At 38.9% G+C, this 14413-nt stretch overlaps 1 protein-coding gene across 2 annotated transcripts in view; it reads left to right on the plus strand.

Moving 5' to 3' along the window:
- KLHL14 (kelch like family member 14) overlaps positions 1-14413 on the plus strand; it is a 100074-nt gene that overhangs the window by 1141 nt on the left and 84520 nt on the right. The window lies entirely within an intron of this gene.

Consider the following 14413-nt stretch of genomic DNA (forward strand, 5'->3'; position numbering starts at 1 on the left):
GGGGGGGGGGGGGGGGGGGGGGGGGGGGGGGGGGGGGGGGAGGCTCAGGCAGGCTGAAAACAAACGAAAACAAACAATTCAGACTGCGTGGGGAAAGTTGATTTCAGAGTCCCTGAAAGGTCAACAGGAAACTGGCCTCACAGCATCCCCGAGCTCTAGAAAGCCCACGTTCTCAATATCCCCAGAGCCGGAGATGTGGGACTTGCGGGCTGAAACTGACAGGCAGGTGGGGTCAAAGGCCAGGCAGTTCGAAGTACAGCTTTGGAGCCCTTTTTATCCAGGCTTCCCTCTACATCTCAAAATATGCTTACTTACGAAAAAGGGTTCTGTGATGAGAAGTCCCCACCCCAGTCCCCCTCTTTCCTGCCTTGGGCAAGCAGAAGTGCCAGGCGATGCTCGAGGAGGAAAGCTTTCATTCATTCTGACACTCAAGTTATTTTCTGTTTTTCAGCGATTGGGGTTTGCTTAGAGCTCTGAAAGGCTTTGTCTTTTAGGGTCGCTGTTAGAAATTCTGGCATCCCATACCCAGGCAAACTTTTCTATCTTATGAAAAAGCAAAACCTTTCCTCACAGCAAAGCAAGAGGATTCGGGATGTCAGAGTGAATCCTGCCTAGTAGTTCCCATGTCAGAGGGAAGCACAGTTGAAAACTGAGAGTAGGGGAAGGTCATCTAGCTGCAGTTAGGTCTGTGCCTGCTTGAAGTCACAAAGAAGTTGGAGAGTTGTTATTGTTGTTGTTGTTGCTATTTGGAATGTGTCCCCTGTGTGTATTGAACGTGGGATTTCCTGTCAAAGTTGAGAGAGAAACAATGCCTTTGAAAAATGCTGCTGAGATTAAAAAAAAAAAGACTGTTGGAATTGGCAATCATGTTTTATTGGCTCCAATTTTAAACGCCTTTTTTAATGAGCCCTAGCAGAGGGTTGCTTTCTCTTTTTAGAAAAGAGAAGCAGTATCTTCTCAGTTTCTCATGATAAAACATCATGATTCCAGATGCCAGGCTATCCCAGTCTAATCCACCTAAGTGCTCTGTTAGAAAGTACATGGTTTAAGAATCCACCATGGCCTTTTCCCACTCAGAACGATGTCTTAAACATGGGGTCCACTTTCTGCAGCCTTATGGAATTAAATGTTTATTTTTTCCATCATGATGTTTCTACCAGACCTAGGTAACTAAACTTTTAGGAAACTGGAAGATATTCTCTACAGTTGTTTAGGGAGCACTTGTATTCAGGTGAGGCCCACGGGAGGCATGGGAAATCTTGAACTTAGAAATCTTGTAAGTTGATTTTTCTACTATTTTCAAGAAATGAATTGTAGTGTCAGAACATGACAGTTAAGACAATAACACAAACGAGGATCCAAACTCATGTGATTGAATAGTGAACACAGGAGTCCAAGCGACAATAACATGGAATGTATTTTTGTTTTGTAAGAGTTCCAATTTGCCTAAAAATCAAGATGGTAAGCTTAATGTGACAGGCAAATGTTACCACACCAAGGAACATTGGTGATCAATATTCTGTTATTTTAACTTTTGTGACTTACAAATATACTTAACTTAGCATGTATCATACTGTTAAGTTATAGTCCTGAACATACATTTATTCATATTTTTTAAATGTACAATCTAGTATAAATTCAGAAACCCAGAAGGATAATAAAATTAAGATTTAACTTGTTCTAAGAGTAATTTGGGGAAATAAGCATTATAAATTTGATCCAATAAATAAGCTTGAAGTCCTCATTGCACTTTTACCTGATAAATATGTCCTAGGTTTCAGTGTTGGAAGAGTTGACTTTCAAAATGCAAAATCCATTTCCCACCTTAGTCTGGATTTAGCATGCCAGCTGGGGCCTGCTGGCTCTGTCCTGGTGGATGGCTGAGATACTAGGCTGCCTGGCTCCGTGACGACACCGTCCAGCTTCACTGGGCCATATCATTTGAAGGATATGTAGTGGCGTCTGACCACTGAATGCTTACAAGTGTCATGGATGCTGCAAGAATCTGATACTTCTGCCATAGGAAGAAAACTGTATTTTCCTTTAAAAGCGGAAGATACGGAAAATAGTTCATGTGAACCTATTGTTGATCTCAAAGTAATATAATTTAGACTTTGTTCCATTATTAGTAACTGAAGCATTTTAATTTCAGGGACTAATTACATTATTCTAATTTTAATTCACAGAAAGAATGCAAGAATAACCACCAAGATCTTAACTTAAATGTAGACAAAAATGTTGTAAGTTGCAACCAATAGTATGATATCAGCCCATTTGTTATAGCATCAGAGCAATATAAAAATGTTCTCTCAGTCTTACATGTAGTCTAACAGAGGGATAAGTGTGTTAAACAATTGTTTTTGAAATTGCATCACTTTTATTGAAGACAATTGAATGGAAGGGCATTGTATTTATTACTTTTTATCCACCTGTAGTCTAAATATGAAAGAGTTCCTCAAATTCAGAGAAGGAGTGGGAAAATTTAAATTGGCCAGTCTGTTGGAATAAGTTCAAAATACAAGCATATAGAATAACTTCAGAAGGAATTTACTTGTTTAAGAATACATGTTATCTAAAGAATGTAGGGCTATTAATATAATAACAATATTTTAAATATTTTTTTAAATTATTGAGTAATTTTGAATTTTTATTAAGTCTAGAAAAATAAAGCAAACCAAACATAGAGGCTTTATAAATATGCAAATTAATTTTTTTATCCTAGTTGCTTAGTTTTTCTGATTATGACATTTATACTCAGATTCATATTTTATTTTAGCAAGCTAAGCATTAAGGATATTAAAAATAATAGACTTATTATCTTATATTAAAGTATATACATAACTAATTTAAGACCACAGGACCTGGATGGACAAAAATTAAAATATTTTGAAGTCTTATTTCTTATTTTCATATTGCTTTATTGCAAGAAATGGGACACTTAAGAAATAAGTTTTGAAAAAGTTTCTGGGAAAGTCATTATTAAAGGCTTCTAAAGCAAAAAAATTTAATAGAGTGACATGACATGCAACATTTAGTGCATTAAAAAGTAAATATCAAAAGACTTGTAGTGTAAGTTTAGCTTAAGTAACCCAAAAAGTTTTTTTATTTGTATTTTTTAAATTTTTATGCATAATTTAGTAATTGTCCCAAATAAATCAAATTGGACTGGCTTAATTAACTTCTCTTTTACATTTTCATTGCACCTCCCACAATGTAACAGTTAAATAAATGTTTAGTGAAAGTTGAAGGAACTAAAATTATAAAATAAGAAAGCCTCAGTGTTACATTTTACCAAAAGTTCTTCAACCTGTGTTACTATTGCACATAACAAAAGTCCATTGAACCTCCTCCAGGAGAACACCTGTAATAGAAAAGCATTCATAAAAATAATTATATTTTTAAAATATTTAATCACCAGCTATTACAGTCCTGTATACAGGCCTGTATTGAAGTGTAATTTTGAAGAGATTATATTTTATAGATGATAAAAGGCTACCTTATAAAGATTTCACTTTCTGCAAAACAGTCTATTTAAAGATTTCATATAAATTAATATAAAAATCTATTTAAACATCAGAAATACTAATTATCTATTTGCTAAAATGACTTGCAATGATTAAAAAGCCATTAGAATTCCTTAAGGCACAGTTTTGATTCCTGGTTTTGGTGCTTAGAAAATGTTTCTTTAAATGTAGGACAATATTTTCTATTGATTCCCTTCCTAAGACCTGAATAACAACCTTAACAAAGCAAACTAATCTTGTGTCCATGCATCCTCTAAATTGTGATTTCCCTTTATGTCAATTTGATACCCTCAGATAAGAACTTGTTAGGTAGTTAGATTTTGTATCAGAAGTCACTCAACCATTCAGAATACAATTTGTTTATTATCTAAAACAGGACCATTGATTACAAAATTATATCACAGATATGGAAGCCAAATAGTTATATCCTACAATCAAAAAGCAATTAGAGTAGATATTAGTGCATTGCATTGGCTCAGAGGACTTACTGACAATAGTGGACATGTTCAAATTTTAACCCATCATTGTTTTTTTTCCCCATACTTATGAACACATTGAGGCTCACTCATTACCTTAGCTAATTTCTAAGTATCTCAACTTTCTTATCTTAAAAATACAGTGAAAAATGTTACCTTACTTACAACAGTTACTTCATACCAGGTGATATTCTAAGCCTTTTACAAATATTAAGTTATTTAATGCTCATAATAACCCTAAGGGATGGGTACCATCATTTGTTTCATTTTATGCATAGAAAAACTGATGTACAGAGAAGTTAAGCATTTTGCCCATGGCTGCATAGCTGGTAAGTGGTAGAGCCCAAGTCTGACCCCAAGCAGTTGTGACTCTTGAGTCCTTGTTCTCATCCATGGTGTTCTGCTTCTTACTATGAGCCTCTCTATTCTATCATATAATCTGGTGATTGACCCTAGAGTTATATGTAGGTTTAAGACTTCCTTTTTGGAAAGACATTTGTGAGGGTTAACTTTTAATGTATCTGACTTTAAAAGAAGTTAAGGACATGTATTATTCTGGACCAAAGGTCAGCTTTTTTGTTTCCGTAAAAGGTCAAATAGTAATTATACTTGGCTTCAGGGTCACACTAACTCTGTTGCAGCTACTTCACTCTTCCTTGGTAGCACAAACACAGCCACGGACAATATGTAAATGAATGAGCATGGCTACGTTACAATAAAACTTCATTTGTGAGCATTGAAATTTCATGTAATTTTCACATGTTATGAAATATTCTTCTTTTGATTCTTTTCCACCATTTGAAAATCTAAAAACCATTTTGTGTTGGGGGGGTGCTGTATAAAAACAGGAGGCAAGCTGGATTTGTTCTGTGAGTCATAGTTTGCCAAAACCCATTTTAGGCACTTGGGATACATCAGTGAACAAAATGGACACAAAACTTTGCCCTTATTCTAGTGGAAAGAATCCCTCTGGTGTTCTTGCTTCTGTTTGGAAGGAATTCAAATCTAAATAATTCTATCATGCTAAGTTAAAATTTCAGCTTTCTGTAGTAAGACTTAAGAATTTGAATAGCAACCCCAGGAAGGTAAATGGTGATTAATTAAAAGAGTGAATGCGTTGCTCATTTTTTTCCAACATACTGGATATAGAACCAACTAACATAGATTGGTCATTATTCAAAATAGGCTTTAATATCATTGATATGGTATTTTAATGATTTCCAGGAGGAAAGTAGAGGAGCCAGGTACATTTAACACACTGCTTTCTGAGACTCACATGTACATATCGAATAAATGAATCTAGGCATATGAATGAACATGTGACCAATTATTCTTCTAAATGCCAACCTGTATCTCCAGCTGCTGTGATCAAAGGGCATTCTTGGCAGGATTCCTGACTTCTGAGTGCATCAGCTGGATTGAGTATGTCTATAGAACCTCCCTGCCTTCTCCAAAGTGGGTAACCTCTGGAGGAGCGTGCGTGCTGCTGTAGGTTTGGCTTATGTGTCTATCTCCCCGACTGGATCAAGTGCCTGGACTTGACCCCAAAGTGTGAGTTCAGTATGAATGCGTATTGGTCTTAAATATAATTGTGGTGGACACTTAGGATTTGTTTCAGTTTCATGTGAACTGACAAAGCCAATGAAAGATGAAAATGGAGGTAATTTTAAAGATGATTGCATACACACACACATACTCACACACAACTGCTGTTTGCCAGTAATAATGGTACCTGTCACTAATTGAGCACCTACCATGAGTGAGCTTGACATATTACTTACATTCTTTCTAGCCCTTTCGATCTTTTAACACATTAGACAGTTGAGGCTCAGAGAAAATAAGTTGTCCAATTATCTGAATAATGTTGAGTTGGGAGTCAATTGTCATCATCTGAAGAATAGTCTCTTATTATGAGTGCATATTGTAAATATGGCCTCTATGAAAAGCAGACTCCAATCTACACCTCCCATATCTTTGCTTTACCACAGCACAGTAGTGATTAAAAGTTCCAACCCTCTAACACATCTTCAAACCACCCAACCAATGAAGGAGAGTGAGAGGAAGATAGTAGAAAGCCCAGATTTTTTCCTACTGGTCTACCATACTCAGTTATTAGTTCTGAGGTTAAGGGGCTAAATAATGAGATTGCTGAGATTATCACTATGATACTGACTTACTAAAAATAAGATGAGCCAATGTATTTTAAATAAATCAATAAAAATAAAAACTTTTCAGCTTAACTTTGAAAAATAATTGTGAAAATAAAACAAACCAAAACAAAGCCTTGGAGCTTGTATTGGAACCAAGAGATTGCCCCCAGCCCCCAGATTTCTGTGCACTGGAGTCCTAGAGAAGCTATCAGCTTTGTTTCTGTGAAGACAAGAGAAAGCTCTTCACATTGGTGATACTTACAGGTGATAAATACAACAGGTAGAAGCCAGAATTATAAAAATACTCGTATGTTTTAATAACAGAAAATAAGATTAGTCTAATTGAAAATTTATTCTGCTTATCTTTTGTTTCAAGAAAATCATTTTAACATTCGCTACACTGTAGTGTTTATGCCTTCTGTCATTCATTTGGAATTTCAGAAAATATATTCAGTGCTATGTCATCTCCATCAACATCCAAGTTAATCCTTGATGCATGAATTACTAATGATTTCTCTGAAAAACACCAAACAAATAAGCACTGTTATGATATGGGCAGGACAGTAAGTTAACCAGGGGAAGGACTCCCGGTTGTAACATATAGTGAGTATGTCTATTTTACTGTAAATATCAAAAGGGCTTATTTACTCGCAAGTATTAATGACAATCAGGTTCGAACTATTTGCAGCATTAGAAGTAAGGCAGAAAGGCACTAGAGAAAGCTTATTGTAGTTGGGAAATGAAAATAGCAAATATTTGTGATAGAGAGAAAATAAATCAACGGGAAGTAAAAAGAAAAAACAGCAGTAACAAAAATGCAAGGAAATATGGGAAATCAAAGAAATTATTAAGATATAAACCATCTGAAAAAGAAAGAAAAGGAGAACTAGTAGTAAAGGAGGACGGGCAAGAAAATTCTAGAGTTTGGAGAGTAGACGCTCAATATTCGCTGGACTAATAAACACAAATTAAGAAGCATTTAAGTCACTACATAGTGAACGTATAATTTGCAGAGTTATAGACAAAGTTCCACTAAAAGGAAAAAAACCCTCTTTTCCTCAAAAGAAAAAATTTTTCAACAAGCAGAAAATGGTCAGTCATGGACCCTTCACTCCTATAATTTGATTCAGTTCAATAATTATATATTTGTAATCTGAGTTAAGATGTTTTATAAATAACTCTTTGTTCTTGTGCTAGATAATGCAGTAGCTTCAGAAGCATCAGGGTTTAAAGGGGCAATCTGTTATGCCAACAGGAAGAGATGAAAATGTAACTGTATTCTTTGTAAATCTTGATTCTCAGTATAATTAGAGCTGGCAGCAGACCTGAGAAACGAGGGGACCTTCATGACCTTGGACAGATTTTCTAAACCCATGCCCATGGCCGTGCCACGCCCACGGTGGGAATTTGGGATGATGTGTCGAATTTACCACTAACAAGAAGTTCTGCCACGGAATATCACCCAAACTTATGCTGAACATGTATAACACACCAAACTCTGTGCTATGCTCTGAGATACAGAGTGAAGAAGACAGACACATTCGTGACTTCACGTGGTTTACCGTATAAGGAAAAAGAAATAAGTACACAGATTAATCACACTGGTAATACATGCTATAGATTGGAAAAGTGCCATTTGCTGGGAAACGGTATAACACAGTGCTGTAACCTTGTCAGAGTGGCCGAAGAGTTCTTTCTCTACAGAAGAGGTTTAAGATGAATTTTGAGAGATGAGATATCCAGAGTAGTGGGTCTGGGGGAAGGCAGGGTCTGCAGGTGGGGAAGGCATAAGCTGAGAGAGGAGTACGTACACGAACACTAGGCGGCAAAGAGTTCGGTACCTTCCAGGGGCTAAAAGGAGGTGTGTGTGGCTAGAGATTGTGCAGGGAGGGTTGTGCAAATCATAGAAGAAGTTGTGGGCTCTGCCAAGGATTATCCACTGCATGGATGAATTCCATATGGAAAAATCAGCATGCTTGTATACTTGAAATGAGTAAATGATCAATACTATATTGGAAACACTGCCGCCTTTGAATTTGTAAACCTAAGTGTGTATCTTAGCTCTACTTTAGCTGAGTCCCAAATCAGTAAAATGGGTTAAGAATTATAGTTCACCTTCCTGGGGTTTTGGTAAGGATCAGCTCAGAACGTGAAAAAACTCCAAACAGAAAGTGCTAGTTGTAATTGATTTCTTTTTAATTTTAAAACATACACTAAGCAAAGTTACCTGAATACGTTTTTGCCCATCTAGAAAACTCTTGAACATATTTGTGATTTCACTGATAGCACAGAAATAGTCAGACTTCTAAGGACCTAAGAGTGAAGTTGGAGGGACCCGAAGGTGAACACAAGGTCATCAGAAGGAAGTGAGAGAATCAGAATTTTTCATTGCTCTCAGCAATTTATATTTCATTCCTGAAAATGATGGCCTTTTTAGGTATAAGAGTCTCCATTTCTTCCTTTCACAGAGGAGAGTCCCTCCTCTTTTTAATCTCATACATTCGATGTAGGGCTTGGTTTGCTGCCGCTCTTAAAGCCTCTGGCGTCCGCGTCTGGCTCTCTGCTCCCACAGCGCCTGCGAGCGGGTTGGTAAGTTACACCTGCGCAGGGACCGGAGCTTCCTCCGAGCTCAGCTGGGCCACCGTATGGAGACTGGCTCACTGGAGGCTGCAGAGAAGTGAACTGAAGAATTACAGTCGGTTTCACTTCCCTGCCTTATGTGCCTTCAGGTGCCTCTGAAGACAGACGAGGCCAGTGAAATGGAGAGGAGGACGAAGAGAGAAAGACCTAGGTTAGAAAAGAAAAGAGTCCTTGAAAATGTAGAGGCATCGTTGAAAGATGCGGAGGGACGGATGTGTTTGCGTGTCTGCGTGCGTAGCCCCAGACACTGCGTACTGCGGTCTGCCAGCTTGAAATTTTCTGTACGGTGGCTTCTGAGAGGTGTTTTTATCAGCTAAAGGTCTATTTTGCGTGTGGGTGGGGCCGGGACAGTCAAAGATTCAGTGTGGCACTGAGTGAGGAGTTACTGGGTTGGGAGGGTCAGTTTTTCGCCAAAAAAGAAAATAGTCGTATTTTGTAAATCCTGCTTAGAACAAAGCAGCAGACTCTGTCTGGCCCTGATTTTTAGCACCCCTCAGAACCAAGCACACCGGAACATCCTGGGCAAATGGAAAGGATTAGAAGAGGGAATGGAAAATCTGTGAGTCAGAGAGGGAAACTTCGAAGGAAGAACTTTAATGCTTTAGGATGCACACCAGGACCTCAGCACTTCCTACCCCATATGCATTATCAGGGGGCCATGGATACTGTGAGGGATCCCAGCCAATACTGGTGTGTTATAGAGGCAGAAGTGTGAGCCTCCTAGCAGGGACCAATTTGGTGGATTGGTTACTATGACAACTGTACCACTACTGTCAGTGGCAATTCCTGTAAACTCCCTGTCTTAAGGTTTTCACAAGGGTTCACTCCAGAATAACATCTGTAGGTACAGACTACAGGGTAAAGCTAGGAGATATAGGTATGGAGAGAAAGAGACTATGACATAATAGGAGGTACAGATAAAAGTGTTATGTTATAGTGCAAATACCTTAAACAGTTCTATTGCATAGTAATTAAGACCTAAAATTCAGACAGATGCAGGTCAAATCCCACCTTGACCACTTAAAAGCTGGCTCTCTTTGGGGAGTTTACTTAATCTTTTTTCAGATCGCTTACCTCTGAAATGTAGATAATGATACCCACCTCATCAGGGCAATTCTGAATGTTGGAAGAATGTATGTACTATACTTAACACAGTACCAGACGGTAAATACTTAATCATTGATAGCTTTTATTCTTATAGGAATAGTTCTGTTTATATCCAATTTGCGTTTCTGTTCACTTGTTAGGACTCCTAATTCCATACAGGATGTTCATTCTAGAGCTGGATTCTCACAGTCTGGGTCCCACGTGCTGCTCTGATAGTGATAAGGTTTAGCTGACAGTGTCCGTTTTATCCACCTTTGAGTAAACTACAGAGCTGAGGCCAGTCCTGAGTCTGGTCCATTCCCTTGTTCTATCCATGTCAGCAATTGGAAAAGTTGGAAAAGCCTTTGTGGATTCAGGTTGAACAGCTTTTTTGAGGTGTAATTTACATCCAACACAATTCACCCATTTCAAGTGTACAATCCAAGGAGCTTTAGTATATTCACAGTGTTTGCCACCATCACCACAATTAATTTTAGAACATTTTTACCACCCCCTCCAAAAAGACCCCATACCTATTAGCAATCAGCCCCCATCTGCCCCTGCCCCTTGCAGGTGTAGGCAACCACTAAACTACTTTCTGTCTCCATAAATCCATAGATTTTCTTATTCTGGACATTTCATATGGAATATGGCATCATGCAATATATGGTCTTTGGAGCTGGCTCCTTTCATGTAGCATAAGTTTTCAAAGTTCATCTATGTTGTAGCATGTAACAGGACTGCATTCCTTTTTATGGCTAAATAATATTCCATTGTATGGATAAACCACACTTTATCCATTAGTGGATGTCCATTTGGTTTGTTTCCGCTTTTTGCTATTATGAATAATGCTGCTATGAGCATTTATGTACAAGTTTTTGTGTGAACATATGTTTTCATTTCTCTTAGATACATACCTAGGAGTGGAATTTGCTGAGTCTTATGGTATCAGTTAACACTGAACAAATGTTTAACTTTTTGAGGAACCGTCAGAATGTTTTCCAAAGCATCTGCACTGCATTCTCACTAGCAGCGTATAAAGGCTCCAATTTCTCCACATCCGCGCCCACACTTAATACCTGCCCTTTTGACTGTAGCCATCCTAATGGATGCAAAGTGCTATCTCACTGTGATTTGCATTTCCCTAATGGCTAATCATGCCGAGCATCTTTTCGTGTGTTTATTAACCACTTGTATATTTTTTGGAGAAAAGTTTTTTTCAAATCCTTTGGCCATTTTTTAGTTTGGTTATTTTCTTTTTCTTATTGAGTCGTAAGAGTCTTTTTGGCATTTTTAGGAGGGCTTCTTATGGTTCCTAGATCACAGCTGGGGGCACCTTCTGCAGGAATTGGGTGTTCCATTTGACAAAAATGAAAATCAAATGCATGCACATGTACAGTGGAAAATTCTCTAGATACTTTCATAAGGCACATATGTCTTATTAAAATTCTTGGTTTTTAGTGTGGCAGAGGAAACTATCTGTGGTTGATGTTTGTTTTCTTCTTCATTTGATTATTTTGGCTTTATGTTGATTTAGGCATTATATTCCTCAAGTGGTAGTTGCACTTGGTGTAGCAAATCTTTTATTCAAAGAAAAAATATTTATTACTCAAGTTATTTATTTACATTGTCTTAAAGGCACATCAGAAAGTTTTATTCAAACTATGTTTATCCAGCAGTTATTTTAGGGAAATGAGGTAAAATTCTTTGACTGCCAAGACAGTGATGACTCATAAGAACCACTGAAGAAGAAGAAGAAATTTTTAAATAAAACCTGAAAAACAGATGCTCTTATTCGAAAGGGGATGCAAAAGTGTTCCTTGTGGGGGTGAGCAGGAAACAGCACAGCCCAGGATTTTCAGTCATGGCTGACATTCAACTGAGGGCTTCCCTATACGTATCACCAAGGCAGTTTTTGACATGGAAAAGCTAAATTCATCATGAGAATAACTTGTCCGGTTTCATCTTCCTTTGCTACAGTGTCCTTGCCATTTTCCTTAGGGACAAAAAATATCGACTGCTCTTGACAAGAAATTACTTTTACTACTCTTAGTAGGTTAGGTTACTTCACTGACTCTTTTTTTTTTTAAGTTTTTAATTTATTTTATTTTTGGCTGCACCATGCAGCATGTGGGATCTTAGTTCCCTGACCAGGGATTGAACCCAGGCCCACGGCAGTGGAAGCGTGGAGCCCTAACCACTGGACCGCCAAGGAATTCCCATAGGTTACTTCACTAACTCTTGCTTTGAGTGTATGGATGTGGCAGAATGTTCAGCAAATCATTTCCTAAGCTTAATGTTTATGCTTCCAGATGGAACAATTTCTATTTTGATTATGAATCTCTTTGAACAATCAAATTCTTCCTTTCTGTTAAAAGACTTACATGTCTATTACACGACAAAGAAGACTTGAGGCCACCATCATAGATCTGAGTGCAAAGCAGTAGAAATTTTAATGTGGATTTCTTATCTAGCTATTCAAAGGGACCAAGTGTTATTAAAAGCATGTGATAACTTCATAGGTTTTAATAGCACTACCAACAGATCCCAGGTAAGCAGATAATTGCCTAAATTAGTCACTATGTGTGTTTAGAAGGCAGGCACCTTCTTCCCTTGGCAGAATTATAGAGAAGATACCTAATTCAAGGTATTCAGTTCAGAACCCTGAGAAGCCCAATAAACTTCATCTGTCACTCAGACATTATTTTTATTTATTTATTTACTTTTTGCGGTACGCGAGCCTCTCACTGTTGTGGCCTCTCCCATTGCGGAGCACAGGTTCCGGACGCGCAGGCTCAGCGGCCATGGCTCATGGGCCCAGCCGCTCCGTGGCATGTGGGATCTTCCCGGACCGGGGCACGAACCCATGTCCCCTGCATCGGCAGGCGGACTCTCAACCACTGCGCCACCAGGGAAGCCCTCAGACATTCTTATATTCAAAATTTGGAAAGAGAAAGCAGACAAAGCAAAACTGAAATAGTTAAACACCACTTTGTTGCACTCAAACTCAAGATCTGTGATTGCTCCAGAGTTAGGAAGCAGCAAACAAAACCAGCGGCAAGCAAAAATCCATTCCAAGGAAGGGGCACCCCCTGTACAGGAAGAAGCCCCTCAAGTCTTGCATCAGCCTAGTCAAACTGAGAGCCCAGGTTCCAGAACACGATAGTCTTTTTGACCTAGAAAGAATAATCTCACCTCAGAAAGATTTTTGTGGAGAGTGCTTCCCATTTTTTATGGCAAGGAAACTGTAGAATCTCAGAGCATGAGAAACGTTTGAAATGTCTGAAAGCACAAAGAAATGTATGTCTATAGCTTTACAGACACTAATTAGAGTCTGCCACAAAAGCTTATGGGAATCACTTCTCTCCTTTATCCATATCTGTTCTTATCCCTCCTGGTCGCCCTCCCTTCATTGGAACATTGTTAACCATTAACATTTACTGCATATGTAAGTAGGCGAGCACCAAGCAGAGGAGGAGATAAGGAGTCTGCCTCCCATATTCCAAATTCTCCATACGGTGAGGTTGGCTGGTATAAAATACAGCTGTTGTGTGGTGAAATTAAGACGATCCTTTCTTAAAGCAGTCGTGCAGGTTTTGACCATTGAAGCCTCCTTCTCAAGTGTCAATTCCCAAAAACGAGTGTGAGAGCCATTGGCATCATTCTGCCCTGTGTTTCTGTTGGCTGGTTAGTTCTGTTAAGGACTGTATTAGTCCGCTCGAGCTGCCATAACAGAATAAATATGGACTAGGTAACTTAAACAACTGAAATTTGTTTTCTCACAGTTCTAGAGGCTGGAAGTCAAAGATCAAGATCCAGCAGGGCTGGTTTCTGGTGAGGGCTCTCTTCCTGGTTTTCAGACAGCTGCCTTCTCACTGTGTGCTCGCATGGCCTGTCCTCTGTATGCAGAGCTGGGGGGTGGGGTGGGGAGAAGAAGAAGGGAAACTCTGGTGTCTCTTCCTCTTCTTATAAGGACACCAGCTCTATTAGAGGTGGGCCCCACCCTTATGACCTCATTTCACCTTAACTACCTCCTAAAAGCCAGCCCTATCTCCAAACACAGTCACATTGGGAGTTAGGGCTTCAACATAAGAATTTGGAGGCAACACCATTCAGTCCAAAACAAGGGCCAAGAATAGAACACAAGGAATTATAAAACAGGTTCGAGGCACTAACTGAAATGTTGCTTTTCAACTAGGTCTATACAGGCAAAATTATCTAGGCAGATGAGCAATTATCCAAGTCAGCAATGTGTTGATAGATCCTCCAATAATACAAACCTAAAAGAGAAAAAAAAAGTACAGATCTGTTTTCCTCAGCCCCCTAAAATCTTGCCTAGATCAGTAGTTTTTTGTTTTTTGGTTTTTTTTTTTGTGGTACGCGGGCCTCTCACTGTTGTGGCCTCTACCATTGCGGAGCACAGGCTCCGGACGCGCAGGCTCAGCGGCCATGGCTCACGGGCCCAGCCGCTCCGCAGCGTGTGGGATCTTCCCGGACCGGGGCACGAGCCCGTGTCCCCTGCATCGGCAGGTGGACT

The sequence above is a fragment of the Monodon monoceros genome, unplaced genomic scaffold (assembly GCF_005190385.1).
Source record: "Monodon monoceros isolate NGI ecotype Baffin Bay Population unplaced genomic scaffold, NGI_Narwhal_1 Super_Scaffold_1, whole genome shotgun sequence".
Lineage (NCBI taxonomy): Eukaryota > Metazoa > Chordata > Mammalia > Artiodactyla > Monodontidae > Monodon > Monodon monoceros.